General features: G+C 42.3%; 1 long non-coding RNA gene across 4 annotated transcripts in view; it reads right to left on the bottom strand.

Annotated features, from left to right (window-relative positions):
* Positions 1–3,184: 3,184 nt before the first annotated feature.
* Positions 3,185–14,006, bottom strand: part of LOC308459304 — a 99,124-nt gene continuing 88,302 nt past the window's right edge. For 2 of the 4 annotated variants that reach the window (XR_013977967.1, XR_013977970.1), the window contains one exon: positions 3,185–5,013. This is a non-coding gene — a long non-coding RNA (uncharacterized lncRNA). Of the gene's footprint in view, positions 5,014–7,174; positions 8,699–14,006 lie in introns of those variants that run through there. The other 2 variants (XR_013977966.1, XR_013977968.1) reach the window with 2 other exon arrangements.

Raw genomic sequence — 14,006 nt, 5'->3', positions numbered from 1 at the left:
TCCTTTCCCTGCAGGGTGGATGAAGGACCCTCTAGCACTCACTTCTGCTTCAATTTATTTTGTAAAGTTTAAGGTTTAGAGTAGCTTTATCTGACACCCAAAAAATTAGTATAAACTCTTCCATTCCAGCAAGGCAGCATGAATTTGCCAGTTACTGCAAGTGCTGGTTAACCAACTGCAACCTCAGGTACGTCTTTTTAGAAGGAAGTCCTACTGAGTTCAGTGACGCCCTCAGGTAAATGTTTGTGCGTTCACAGCCTTGGTCTTTACACTGGTAGTGAAATGACTGCCTGTGCTGCATTCCATAGGACAATGTACTATCTCAGAGACAATTCTACATATTCAAGCAACCTTTCCTCATGAGGTTAATGGAAGTGAGTTGGCAAGCCTTTGCTCACACCATGGATATCCTGCTGTAAGTTTACAGCTACTGCAGGGGGTTAGACTAGATGACCCTTGTGGACCCTTCCATTCTATGACTCTGGGTGGTGGACCAGGGTGGAAAAGTATTCATTCTGGTTTACCTCTGGGAAATAAAGGCCAACTGCTCCTGAGCATGGCATCCACTCCTACCCTTCATCCTAGCCTATTTCTCCCAAAGCATTGATTGCAGTAGTATTATAGTTGCATCAGGCTTAATTTCTTATAAACTAAATATACCTAAGTATTAAGGTTGCAAATTATCCTCTACACACTTAACCTGGGAGCGAATTTTGTTGAATGCAGTGTTGCTTAAAGGTAAAGGTAAAGGGACCCCTGACCATTAGGTCCAGTCGTGACCGACTCTGGGGTTGTGGCGCTCATCTCGTTTTATTGGCCAAGGGAGCCGGCGTACAGCTTCCGGGTCATGTGCCCAGCATGACTAAGCCGCTTCTGGCGAACCAGAGCAGCGCACAGAAACACTGTTTACCTTCCCACTGGAGCAGTACCTATTTATCTACTTGCACTTTGACGTGCTTTCGAACTGCTAGGTTGGCAGCAGCTGGGACTGAGCAACGGGAGCTCACCCCGTTGCGGGGATTCGAACTGCCAACCTTCCAATTGGCAAGCCCTAAAGTTCAATCCCCAGCATCTCCAGATGTAAGGATCAGGTAGCAGGTGATGGGAGAGACCTTTGTCCAAGGCCCTAAAGAGCTGCTAACTGTCAGATTTAGACAGATAATCGTAACATTGCATAAAGCAGTTCTCTTATCATTCGTGTTCTTTTATCAGTTTAATCTTAAATGTTGCTCTGAGTGAGCTAGCAGGTTCTTGCTTTTTGGCAGGAACATGAGTGAGATGAGGTTTCTTACAGGTCCCTAATCCTGTGATATTAATATGTTTCAGGATCACCACTCCTTGTTTTATAGCCCAGAGGTATGCTGAGGATTCCATCCAGTTCAGCAGCTTCTATGGAGAATGAATGCTGCATCTTGAGCTTAAATTGCCTTATTGCCTGCTACTTCAGCTGTGACCTCGAGGTGGCACTAAAGGACTTAGCTATGAAATGCTGGAATTATACAGCACTAATTTAAAGGTGGTCAGAGGTGCAGGGTGGGAGTCATTCACCTTAAATTAAGAAAATGTCAGTGGGCAAGACTGTAATTTAAAGGGAGGAGAAGCCTAGATAGGAGTACCCACTAATTAATGCTCTGGATGTAACATAATGTATAGCTCGCTTTTTGAAATGGCTTATGTGCACACATGACATACAAGCAGGACCTGCCTACTTGTGGCAGTTGACTGCCAGATGTGTGCTCATGTTCTGTTTCGCCCAAACACAATTTGGCGAATGTGTTTTAGGTTCCTAACTCTCCGCACTGCTATGTACCACTTGAAAATTGCTCTGGGTCTTAGTGGACCACTTAATGATTTTTTAAAATATATTTTTGCCGTGTTGTAGCAATTATAAAGCAGTATGCTAGATTTTTCATTTTTTCTTTTCTTTTTAACTTTTATTTCTTATGTTGTATTTTATTGTATTATAATAATTCTACGGAATAGAATAAAATGCAACACAACCAAATACAATATAAGAAAAGAAGTGATTGAAATACAATAACATACAGTGATACCTCAGGTTAAGTACTTAATTCGTTCTGGAGATCCGTACTCAACCTGAAACTGTTCTTAACCTGAAGCACCACTTTAGCAAATGGGGCCTCCTGCTGCCGCCGTGCTGCCAGAGCACGATTTCTGTTCTCATCCTGAAGCAAAGTTCTTAACCTGAAGCACTATTTTTGGGTTAGCGGAGTCTGTAACCTGAAGCGTATGTAACCTGAGGTACCACTGTATTAATATGAATATTTAATGTGATGGACTTGCCATCGCCAATCCTTAACCACAAATCCATAGACATGCTGCAGACCACCAGTGGAAACCCCCAAAACACAAAATAGCTGAAGATGGCACCATGCACACACACCGTTAACCTGTTTGTACTGCCTAGGATCTGCCAGATGTGGGGCAATTTCTGCTCCTTGCCCTGTGCAGCTAACAGCATTGGATGCATAAACAGACAGACAGACAGATGGGGCTATCCAGGAAGCCCAACTTCTGCTGGCCCAAAACAGTTGGGGTGCAGTCTGAGACAGTGGCAGACGATGCTGCCATAGTACGAGAGGCAAGCTGAGCAACAACTGGGGCAAGCTGAGGTGGGGATGGGCCAGCTACAGAATCTGTGGTGGGGCACAGCAAACGCAGACACAAACATACACCTCAGTGCAGATGCTTCAAATAGACAGTTCATGAGAACAAGTAAAGTCTTCAACAAAATGTTGTAACATGCAGCTCTCTTGTTCAGTATCCTACCCAACCATTCATGTCCTCTTCCTGGGATGGGAGAATACAGTGGTACCTCGCAAGATGAATGCCTCGCAAGACAAAAAACTCGCTAGACGAAAGGGTTTTTTGTTTTTTGAGCTGCTTCGCAAGACGATTTTCCCTATGGGCTTGCTTCGCAAGACGAAAACGTCTTGCAAGTTTGTTTCCTTTTTCTTAACACCGTTAATACAGTTGCGACTTGACTTCGAGGAGCAACTCATAGAACACGGTGTGGTAGCCTTTTTTGAGGTTTTAAAAGACTTTGGTGATTTTTGAAGCTTTTCCAAAACTTTCCCGACACCGTGCTTCACAAGACAAAATCGCAAGACGACAAAACTCGCGGAATGAATTAATTTCGTCTTGCGAGGCACCACTGTATGTGTCTATTTCAACTACACATACTTTGGCTTAGGGGTCCTGGGGACTTGACCAGGATGGCAGTGATCCAAAGGCTTCCCAGAGTAGGTATAAGATGTCTTATGTATTACTTGTCACAAGACCAGTGACTTCACACACCTGTGTGGCCTGAATGCTAGAGAAATGTATGAAACACATCACTTGAATAGGGAGGCAAAAGGCTGACATTTCTTACCAAATGCTAAGAAAAGAATGCCTAGAACAGCATCATTCTTGATGTGTGGTGGAACTAAACATAGGTTAATTATCTCCATAATTTCTGTTGCAATTTGTAGAACACATTTTCCTTTAGCTGTCTAGACATTGCATTAGTGCTATACATTACCATTCTGCAGGTGCCAAACACTGCTAATTTATCATTAAGCAATTCAGTATTTGTCAATAGTGTTTACAACTGCAGAATACTCAGCAAATTCAGTAGGTGGCATTCAGTGATTTATCCAAAAGAGGGATCTTCTATTGCCTTGAAAGGGAGGTACAAATATGACAAAAGGAAGCTTTCTGTATTGACTAAGTTTCTTTCCCCCTCCACATCCATTTCTACAGATAAGCCAGGCTGCAACCTTATGCACACTTACCAGGGAGTAAATCCCTTTGAACTCACTTCTGGGGGGGGGGGGGCCCTGTATAACTAAGCTGTGAGCATTTGTTCACTTTGGTCTGCAGGTGGACCCAGATCTCTGAGCTCAGGGGTTTAATTGGACTTATTTGTAGGAATGGAAAGTTTCCTTCTAAGCTGTGAGTTACCACATATCACCAGCTCAATTCAGTTTACATTTAAAGGCAAAACTAATTTGGCACTTTCTAAAGCAGTATACAAATTGAGATGTAGCCATCCTTCAAAATTCAAATTTTCCCTTTTTCTCCCTTTTTCTCAAGTAATGTGTACAAATATGCAAATACCAAGATAAAACTTTGCATCACAATTCACAGATAAATGAAAATAAATGCACAAAAAATGTTTCGTGTTAGGGGCAATATGACAAAATGTGCAGGCTAGGCAAAATTGCATGCAGAAATGTGTTTATTAGGAGAAAAGAGCACTAAAATGCTGGTGAATTTTCATGAGGACTTTTAAAAAAGAAATTGCAAGCTGGTGTGGAAATGTGGAGAACTGACCTTCAAATTGGAAAAATGAGAAACAGAAATTGAAATATGTACCTGCCCCTATACCAGTTTGTGCTGGTTTCATAAGAAGCACAAAAATGTACTCATACATATGAGTCCAAGAAGGAATCTGCTGCCCATTCTTTGCAGAATGGGCAAAAAACCCACCGTAACAGAGTGCAAAGAAAGAAAAGGAAAGAAGATGAACTTCCTTGCCAGCACTTAAAAGTGGAAAATGCAGCATAAGCTGATTTGTAATTCATGTAATGACCTTTCATACACTGAAGTTGTATGACATTTTCTCTCAAAGCAGTTTTTATTCTCTGTGTATGTAGGCATGAGAAAGAAGGGGGGAGCTGGGGAAGAAAATGCAAGCTATCCCTTTGGGTGAATAGGGGACACAATAGCTCACAAGTGTGATGCAGTATGTAAACAAGTCCCAAGAACTAGCCGGATGCGGGATACAGGAGCACGTTACAGCGGCTCTCATAGAGCTTATTTATAAAATGGCACGTGGGAAGACAACTTACCACAACTCTTTTGCAAGAATTGGTTCTCGGCCCATCATTATCTGATGACATCCTGGTTTCATCACATTTAGATGCCCATGCTACTACTGTTTAGGGTAGTCTGCAGCAGCATGCAATCTTCTCCAAACCAATGCATGATGGCGCCTTCATATGATTTCTGCAATACAAACCAGCCATGAGCAGCCTCATCTATGTGGGCCAGACAAGAGAGACTATGTGACACTAAGGAGGGTACTGTGTAATTCTGGGGCCAACGTTTCCAGGTGATGGGGGAAATATTCTGTCTGAGATGCTGGCAAGCAGCAGCCAGGCAGAGCTGACAATAAACTGACCTGGTATAAGGCACCTCCTCCTTCTTCTTTTCCATTTGCTTCTATGATTTTAAAACTCTCCATATGGAGCTTTCCCATAGAGCAGCGGTTCTCAACCTGTGGGTCCCCAGATGTTGTTAGACTACAACTCCCATCATCCCTGAGCTCTGGCCTTGCTAACTAGGGGTGATGGGAGTTGTAGTTCAACAACATCTGAGGACCCACAGGTTGAGAAAGGCTGCCGCAGTGAAAGCTGCATGAAAGTAGCCACCCACTTGACCCATTGTTATGTATTTTTAGCCACCACTTCCCAGGGATTCACTTGGGACATGATATCCCTTTCTTTTCAATCCATAACATTCATATGGATTATGGACAGGAAGCAGTGACTGTCAGTGTGTCATGCTGAGCCAAGCATTACTTCCTCTACACCAGAGATGGGGAGCCTGTGACCCTCTAGATCTTGTTGGACTACAACTCCTATCATCCCCGCCCATCGGCCATGGTGGCTACAGCCAAAGGGCATTGGAGTACAACAGCAGCTGGAGGGTCACAAGTTCCCTATCCATACTCTATATCCTTGGGTGCATTCATGGAAATGTACCCTGGAGGCTGTTCTGGAGTGTCTTAACCAGGCTCTGCAGTAAGGCTAATGCTGAAGTGTGGCAACATCTGGACAAACTGGAGGATGGTGAAATTTGGGCGAGTTGGTGCTTTTTCTCTTTGCCTTTTCATCGCTTGCATTCCATATGTGACTGCTACCCAGCCTGACTTTCTATTTGTCTTTGTATCTCCTCCCTGATCCTGATCCTCCCTCACCCTGTCTCCTTTTTTCTTTACAGAGTACACATGGCTTCACCCCCAGTCTAAAATCCTCAATGTTCTTCCAAATTAAATCAATTACCCTATGCTTTACAGGCAGCAGAACTGATCAGGGATTGAAAGCCCAGGACAAGAGGAGAAAAATGTAATTGAGAGCCATTGCTTCTAAGTGTGAGAGCAAAGTTCCTCTTCATCCTGGAGAAGAGTGACTAGTGGGGTGCCACAGGGTTCTGTCTTGGGCCCGGTTTTATTCAACATCTTTATCAATGACTTGGATGATGGACTCAAGGGCATCCTGATCAAATTTGCAGATGACACCAAACTGGGAGGGGTGGCTAACACCCCAGAGGACGGGATCACACTTCAAAATGACCTTGACAGATTAGAGAACTGGGCAAAAACAAACAAGATGAATTTTAACAGGGAGAAATATAAAGTATTGCACTTGGGCAAAAAAAATGAGAGGCACAAATACAAGATGGGTGACACCTGGCTTGAGAGCAGTACATTGGAAAAGGATCTAGGAGTCTTGGTTGTCCACAAACTTGACATGAGCCAACAGTGTTATGCGGCAGCTAAAAAAGCCAATGCAATTCTGGGCTGCATCAATAGGAGTATAGCATCTAGATCAAGGGAAGTAATAGTGCCACTGTATTCTGCTCTGGTCAGACCTCACCTGGAGTACTGTGTCCAGTTCTGAGCACCACAGTTCAAGAAGGACACTGACAAACTGGAACATGTCCAGAGGAGGGCAACCAAAATGGTCAAAGGCCTGGAAACGATGCCTTATGAGGAATGGCTAAGGGAGCTGGGCATGTTTAGCCTGGAGAAGAGGAGGTTAAGGGGTGATATGATAGCCATGTTCAAATATATAAAAGGATGTCAAATAGAGGAGGGAGAAAGGTTGTTTTCTGCTGCTCCAGAGAAGCGGACACGGAGCAATGGATCCAAACTACAAGAAAGAAGATTCCACCTAAACATTAGGAAGAACTTCCTGACAGTAAGAGCTGTTCGACAGTGGAATTTGCTGCCAAGGAGTGTGGTGGAGTCTCCTTCTTTGGAGGTCTTTAAGCAGAGGCTTGACAACCATATGTCAGGAGTGCTCTGATGGTGTTTCCTGCTTGGCAGGGGGTTGGACTCGATGGCCGTTGTGGTCTCTTTCAACTCTATGATTCTATGATTCTACTTAGAAAATAAATATAGATCACGTACGCAGAAAAATCTCTAAGTGGTGCACATAATAAAATTATCAAAAAAGATAAAAATCAGCAACACCTTTTTAAAAAAGAGAGTGTACATAAAATAATTACAGTGGTACCTCGGTTTACATACGCTTCAGGTTACATATGCTTCAGGTTACAGACTCCACTAACCCAGAAATAGTGCTTCAGGTTAAGAACTTTGCTTCAGGATAAGAACAGAAATCGTGCTCCGGCAGCGCAGCAGCAGCAGGAGGCCCCATTAGCTAAAGTGGTGCTTCAGGTTAAGAACAGTTTCAGGTTAAGAACGGACCTCCGGAACGAATTAAGTACTTAACCCGAGGTACCACTGTAGCTGTAAAGCACAATATAAAACCACCTAAAACTTCTGAAAGCAAATGTACATTACTAAATTATATGACGGGGAAGACTTGATGAAACAAAGTTTCCAGCAGGTGTTTAATATGGCAAAGACTGTGAATAGGCAGGGGCAATCTCTCAGGTAAACTGGTCCCAGGCTGTTAAAAGACTTGGAGGGGTTGTCTATAGTTTGGGGATTTCAATGAATAACTTCCTTTTTTTAGCTTTACAAATGACAGTGGCAGTTCTAATCACGGATGGTAGTGTGTTCTCAGCTAGAAAACATATGTATAGAATTGTTCATTATCTGCAAAGCAAGAAAATGAACAATATGCAAGAAAAACACAATATAAATGTAAATAAACATCCATAATTCTTTCTTTCTTTTAATGGAGTGAAAACAATTCTCTATTGAAGTATTTTTAAATCTCTTCTGCAACACAAGCTTCTTCTGCCTCTTAGCAGGGAATTGCTTCCAAACGCCCACACACCTCCTCCAAACATTCAACCCCAAAAGTACAATAAAAGTACGATAAAAATGTTTTAGTCCTAGACATGTTGTGGTCCTACTGGAAGTTGCTTCTAAATTGCCACTTCTCTTTGCCATTTTTCTCTTGCTGTGGCTTCTCTTAAGGGAACACCTCAGAATAATTCTATCATAACATTTTTTTCCGCAGGGAAATTGCCACTCTTCAGTCGTTGCAAGACTAATGTTAGGAAAAGGGAAAATGTGGACCTGTGATATGGATGAAGAGCAGGCATCTACATTCCACTGGTTCCAGTGGAAAGTTGCATAGATTCAGGGGAAAACCTTTGACATGTTTTGTGTCAGTTACTCACATGCACCCTTTTCAGTGAAATGTTGTTGAAATAGCTCTGTCAATTAAGACAAATAAATGCATGTGATAATGAAATAATATTAGTACTGTAGTAGTAATAGTACCCACCCTTCACCAGCAGGTCCCTGGCTGGGTTACAATTTAAAATTCTGTATTAAAAACAAGTTGACCCTGAATGGGATGGGACTCACTGGCGCAAAATTCCACCACTTCTTCTTCTGTTTTTGTCTGCCCATGGCAGCCATTTTGTGCCGGCATCCACAGCACTTGTAGCAAGGTATGAGTACTAGCACCTCAATTTTTTTTTTTTACTAAAAGAAGAAGAAGAGAGCACAGATATATTTGTTAGTTAACTATATTTCCTCAAATTTTCCAGCACCTTTCTAAATTTGAAGCAAGACTTCAATTTGCATTTTGAAAAAGAATCAAGATACAGCTTTTGGGCTGTGTCCAGGCTTAGTCCTACCTGGAGTAGGTGCATTGAAATCAAGTTAAATCCAACCCAGTGGTTTCTTTTATTTTTATTTTTCCAGCAAGATGTAGCACGTGCTCTTTTTATTAGGGGGAAAACAGGCAGTTGTTATATATTCAGTTCTTGTGGTCTCTTCAGACAAACGCGGAATAGGGATGGAATGTATGAAACAGTAAGCCATCATAATTTATTGCTTCAGTGATGCCCTCTAACAGAAACGAGGGCTGCCTGGTTAAAATCAATAAGCCCTACTGGACACAGTAGAGCAGGCATAGGAAAACTCAGCCCTCCAGATGTTTTGGGACTACAACTCCCATCATCCCTAGCTAAGATGACCAGTGGCCAGGGATGATGGGAATTGTAGTCTCAAAACATCTGGAGAGCTGAGTTTGCCTATGCCTGCCGTAGAGCTTACTACTGCATAAATATGCCAAGGAGTGCTCTGCAAGGCTTTAGTCCTATGCACTTGCATGGGAGTAAGCCCTATTGAACACAGTAGGATTTACTTCTGGGTAAACATGCAGAGGATTGCACCATAACCGAGCGCAACCTTGGCTTGGAGTTCCACGTATTCACTGATGTTCCACATACTTTGTCAAATGTTTTCTCTTTCTTCTGCAGTAATTCCTCCCATTCCTTTTTGTTTTTTGCTTCCTTTCCTTGGACTTCAGGTAAAGAAGCATCTTGTACTGATACAAATTATATGTACTCTGATCCTTAATAATTGCTTTCCTTCTAATTCAATTGCTGCTGTGACCATTTCATCCAGTCAGATAAAATGAACAGTAGCCATTGATTTTTGCAAAGCCTCCAAAAATGTTGCACTTATCATAATGATTAACCCAAATGTAAATTCCTCTGCCCCTCCTAGTAAGAAAATAAATCCTTTGAGTTTACTGTCAGTGTTCTCTAGACTCATTATTTTGTAAACTCTGTAATTCGTAGTGATCAGCATACTTCCTAATGGCTTAAAATTAAGAGCCAATGTTACTACGACAGAGGCAAACCTGTTTAGTTTGACTCTGGTCTGCCTTAACCATGTAAACAGGAACTATGGAGCATGTCCACATTTCAGTGCAACCTTCCCTAACCTGGTGTCTTCCAGAGATTGTCAGACTACAACCTCCATCATCCCCAACTATTAGCCATGCAGATTGGGGATGATGGGAGCTGGAATAAAGTGATATTTACAGAACCCTAGAGAAGTGTTTAAAAAAGTGATTTATCCCCCACACCTGCAGTCCAAAGTGGTGCATCCTATTCTCTCATTTCAGAATTCCACCACTGTTTTCCCACCTCATTCTGCTGCATGTGAACTGTAGGACCAGGCCTTGGTCATTGTGGGTGTATCCATCTGGTGTCCCTTAACTGATGGAAGGTGTCCATCAGTTGAACAGGAAGAAAGGCCATTTTTGGTAACTTCTGCCCACCCCCACCCCCCGATACCCTTTAGAGGATCCCCCAAGATTTGGGAGAAGATTTTGATGCTGGGGGACTGCAGGAAGGAAAGACAATATCAGAAAATTGCCTCCCTTCTCATTTTGCTGACTGATGCCTTCCGCAAGCAGAGAAATACCAATTGAATATCTGGCATCCATTAACAACAACAACAACAACAACAACAAACTTTTATTTATATCCCGCCCTCCCCAGCCGAAGCCGGGCTCAGAGCGGCTAACAAGAGTAAAATAATACAACATTCTAAAATCATTTCATTATAAATATATTCCATTATTAAGGACAATAGGACATGTTGTTGTAATATTTCTACTTTTACCTCACCATTTTCTTCCCTCAACATGAGTCAGATTTCTTCTAGGATACTGGTTTCAAACTGGGTTCTGGAAAGCCCAGAAACATTTTCCTCAGAAGCTATTACCAGTGAGATGATTGGCAATGGCATATATGTTTTCTTGAAATACAATTTGCATCCTATTGCTGGTCTCCCCCCCCCCCCCAGGAACAGGGAAAGCAGCAACATAGGAAACTGCCTTAGTCAGATTGTTGGTCCATCTAGCTCAGTATTACTGACACTGACTGGCAGTCTCTCTCCAGTGTTTCAGATAAGAGTCTTTCCCAATCCCTGGAGATGTTGGGGATAGAACCTAAAGTTCATCCTCACAGTGAGGCCCAACAGGCCCAGTCCCACACCCTGCATAAGCAGGAGTTTCATGACTGTCAGGCTTGTTGGTGTTCCTTAGAAGTGTTCCCTAAAGCTACAAAATCTGAAATATGAATGTTTTCTAATAGCTGTAAGTGAAGACATTAGAGGTCTACTGTAGGATACCTACAGTTAATGTTTCCAAGTAACCTTCTCTGTCTTGATTTTGTTGATGAGTAGTCTTCACTTTCAGAAAGAATGAACACTATTTCAGAGTGATGTGATAAGTGCAGCAGTTCTTGTTTCAATGAAGAAATCCACTCAGTTTCCATTCTTTCTTTCTTCCTTCCTTCCTTCCTTCCTTCCTTTCTTCCTTCCTTTCTTTTTAAAAAAGGAATTGTAGTGAATTTGCAGTCTGAATAAGAAGTTAAGGCTGCAATAATTCTGCACACAGAGAGCACGGGAACTTCAGACAAAGCACTCCTAAATTAGGCTAATATATGTGTTTCGTTCCAAGGGAGCCAAGCAATAAAATCCTTGAAGCAACCATTACCATAAGGTAATTGACTGTATCTGCAAGTTAAACGTTCCAAGAAAGAGACAAAGTTATTTCCAACTGACAAGGTCAGTTATCACCTGTCTTCATCCCCACTGGTGAGTGTTACTGTGAGTAACTTTCAACTCAAAATAGCAAGCAAAACTTGGAAGGTTTTTCAAATCACCCTTTTTACATACTTCAAAATAAACAAATGTAACAAGCTTTTATAGCTATGCGATTAATTGCAGTCTTGAAGTCTGACCTTCATCTTCACACACCTGCTGGGGCATTGTATAGGGAGTTAACCAGCACTGAGGATCCAGTGTGGTGCAAGACCACTCCGACTGCGACCACTGATGACTTGAGATGGCGACTGGCAAGCACAGTCCCCCTGAACTAAGGCCAAGAGCTGTTTACGCTTCAGGACCCCTTAAAGGGATGTCCCCCTTATTATCTATATCCTGAAGCCTAGGTGGAATGGTGACATGTCCTCTTAAAATGGTGGCGTGTCCACCGGCCTGTCCCTCCCCAACATCTCACTAGGCTTTGAAAGATGAAGAGTCCCTGAGATCTCGTGGGAGGGCCGCCCTCTCCCTCCAACCATGGTGTCCTTCGTGCAACCCTGCAAATCATTCAATGGTTTCAACAGGTTTGCTGGGCCACAATTTATTGTATACTCAAAGGTTTCTCCTGACCACTAAAGGGGCCTAATGATCTAAGAGAAGTAGATGTTACTATTTTTAAGTGCAGTTGAGTGCTGTAATGATCACTTACAAAGGCTGCTGCAATCCCTGACCCGTAACCCAGATGTTTTATTTTTTAATAAGTTCAATTAATTTTTCAATTATCTGGAACGAGCTAAAAGAAGAGAATGGAAGCGGGGGATGAGACACAAGCTGCTTTCAGGGAGATGGAGAAAACTGTCACTTTTTAATTAGCGAGGGCTTCCTGTGAGGCAAAGCTGCCTTGGAGACATTTTCTGAAGAGGCTGCCTTAGCCCTTGCACCAAGAAGATGTTGTCAGGACGATAATTATAACAAATATACAGACAGAACTCCTGAATGCTTTCAGACTAAAGAAGCATAATGAAACAGACGTGATAACTGAATGAACTCTCAGCTGACCCGCCTCACTCCTTCTAGCAGGTGACAAAGGCCTCTAGCAGTAAGACAAGGGGAATTAAAATAAGAAAAGCTTGTAATTATGGAGGCCAGCAGGGAAATGGCTAAGACCTTAATTTTCTATAACACTCTAAAAAGACAAGAAACAGCAAGGTGGAATTACTCAAGCAGCTTCATAAAGTACATTTATTTTGAAGTTTGCATAATGCCTGTTAAGGTGCGTTTCAGAATCCTTAAGATAACAATGTAGATAAAGTTGGGGGTGGGGGTTTAAGCAAAAAGCAAAATGTTTTTGGGTTGTATCCATTAATGATTTGCATTAGTAGAAAGTGCTTCCATTTGTACGAGGCGAGGCACCTGATTTTCACTGATTTCCCCCATCGTAGTGATGAATAACATTATTAGTCTATGCCCTGGAGTGGTGGTGAAGGATCCAAACGTTCTGATGAAAGCTAGTGGACCCCTCGCTGTTAAATTCAGCAGGTGGGGATCTGAGAACTCTAGAAAGAGAACAGGTACATAGGTAGAGGTGGCTGCCACTGGGATTATCAATTCAAATCTAGCAAAAGGTTGTCATGATTATGTCCTTGAAATGAACCCATCAATCAACCATCATGACTAATGGGTCTCACACATTCCAATGAGATTTAAGCATGACATGTTTTTTTCTGGATGAAGCCCATTTTGTGTCATGTTAAAGGTGGAACTGTAGCAATACAAAGCTGCCTTTCCCTGAGTCATACCTACTGGTCCTTCCATCTCATATTGTCTACAATGACTGGCAGCAGCTCTCCATAGTTTCAGACAGGGATTTTCTTCCAGCCTTACCTAGAGATGCCAGGGGATGAACCTGGGACCTTCTGAATGCAAAGGAGATGGTCTGCCACTGAGCCATGGCCCCTCCATTTAGCCCTGATGTCACTGGACTCCAATTCCCATCAGTCCAAGCCAGCATGGCCAGTGGCTAGGGATGCTGGGAGCTGAGGTACAACAACATTAGAGCCATAGATCCCCCATCCCTGTGCTAGAAACTTGTGCTCACTGCAGCACAGCTCACCTATAAAACAAAGTTGAGATGTGGGGTAAGCTGCTATTTTGTGCCATGTCTCATTTGAGATTTTATCCTTAGTTCTGTAATGTTCTAAGGCAGTGTTTTTCAACCTTTTTTGGGCAAAGGCACACTTGTTTCATGAAAAAAATCACGAGGCACACCACCATTAGAAAATGTTAAAAAATTTAACTCTGTGCCTATATTGACTATATATAAAGTAATTCTCTTGAATAGGAATCAAATAAACACAAAGAAAGTATTTTATAATTACTTTATTATGAAATAGTAAGTAAACAGAAATATGAAAAATTATAAAATACTTTATTCAGTGCGCAA

Source organism: Podarcis pityusensis (genome assembly GCF_964106645.2).
Source record: "Podarcis pityusensis genome assembly, chromosome: 12".
NCBI classification, from domain to species: Eukaryota; Metazoa; Chordata; class Lepidosauria; order Squamata; family Lacertidae; genus Podarcis; species Podarcis pityusensis.
Note: the sequence above shows the minus strand (reverse complement) of the source record. Positions and strands in the feature narration are given on the sequence as shown.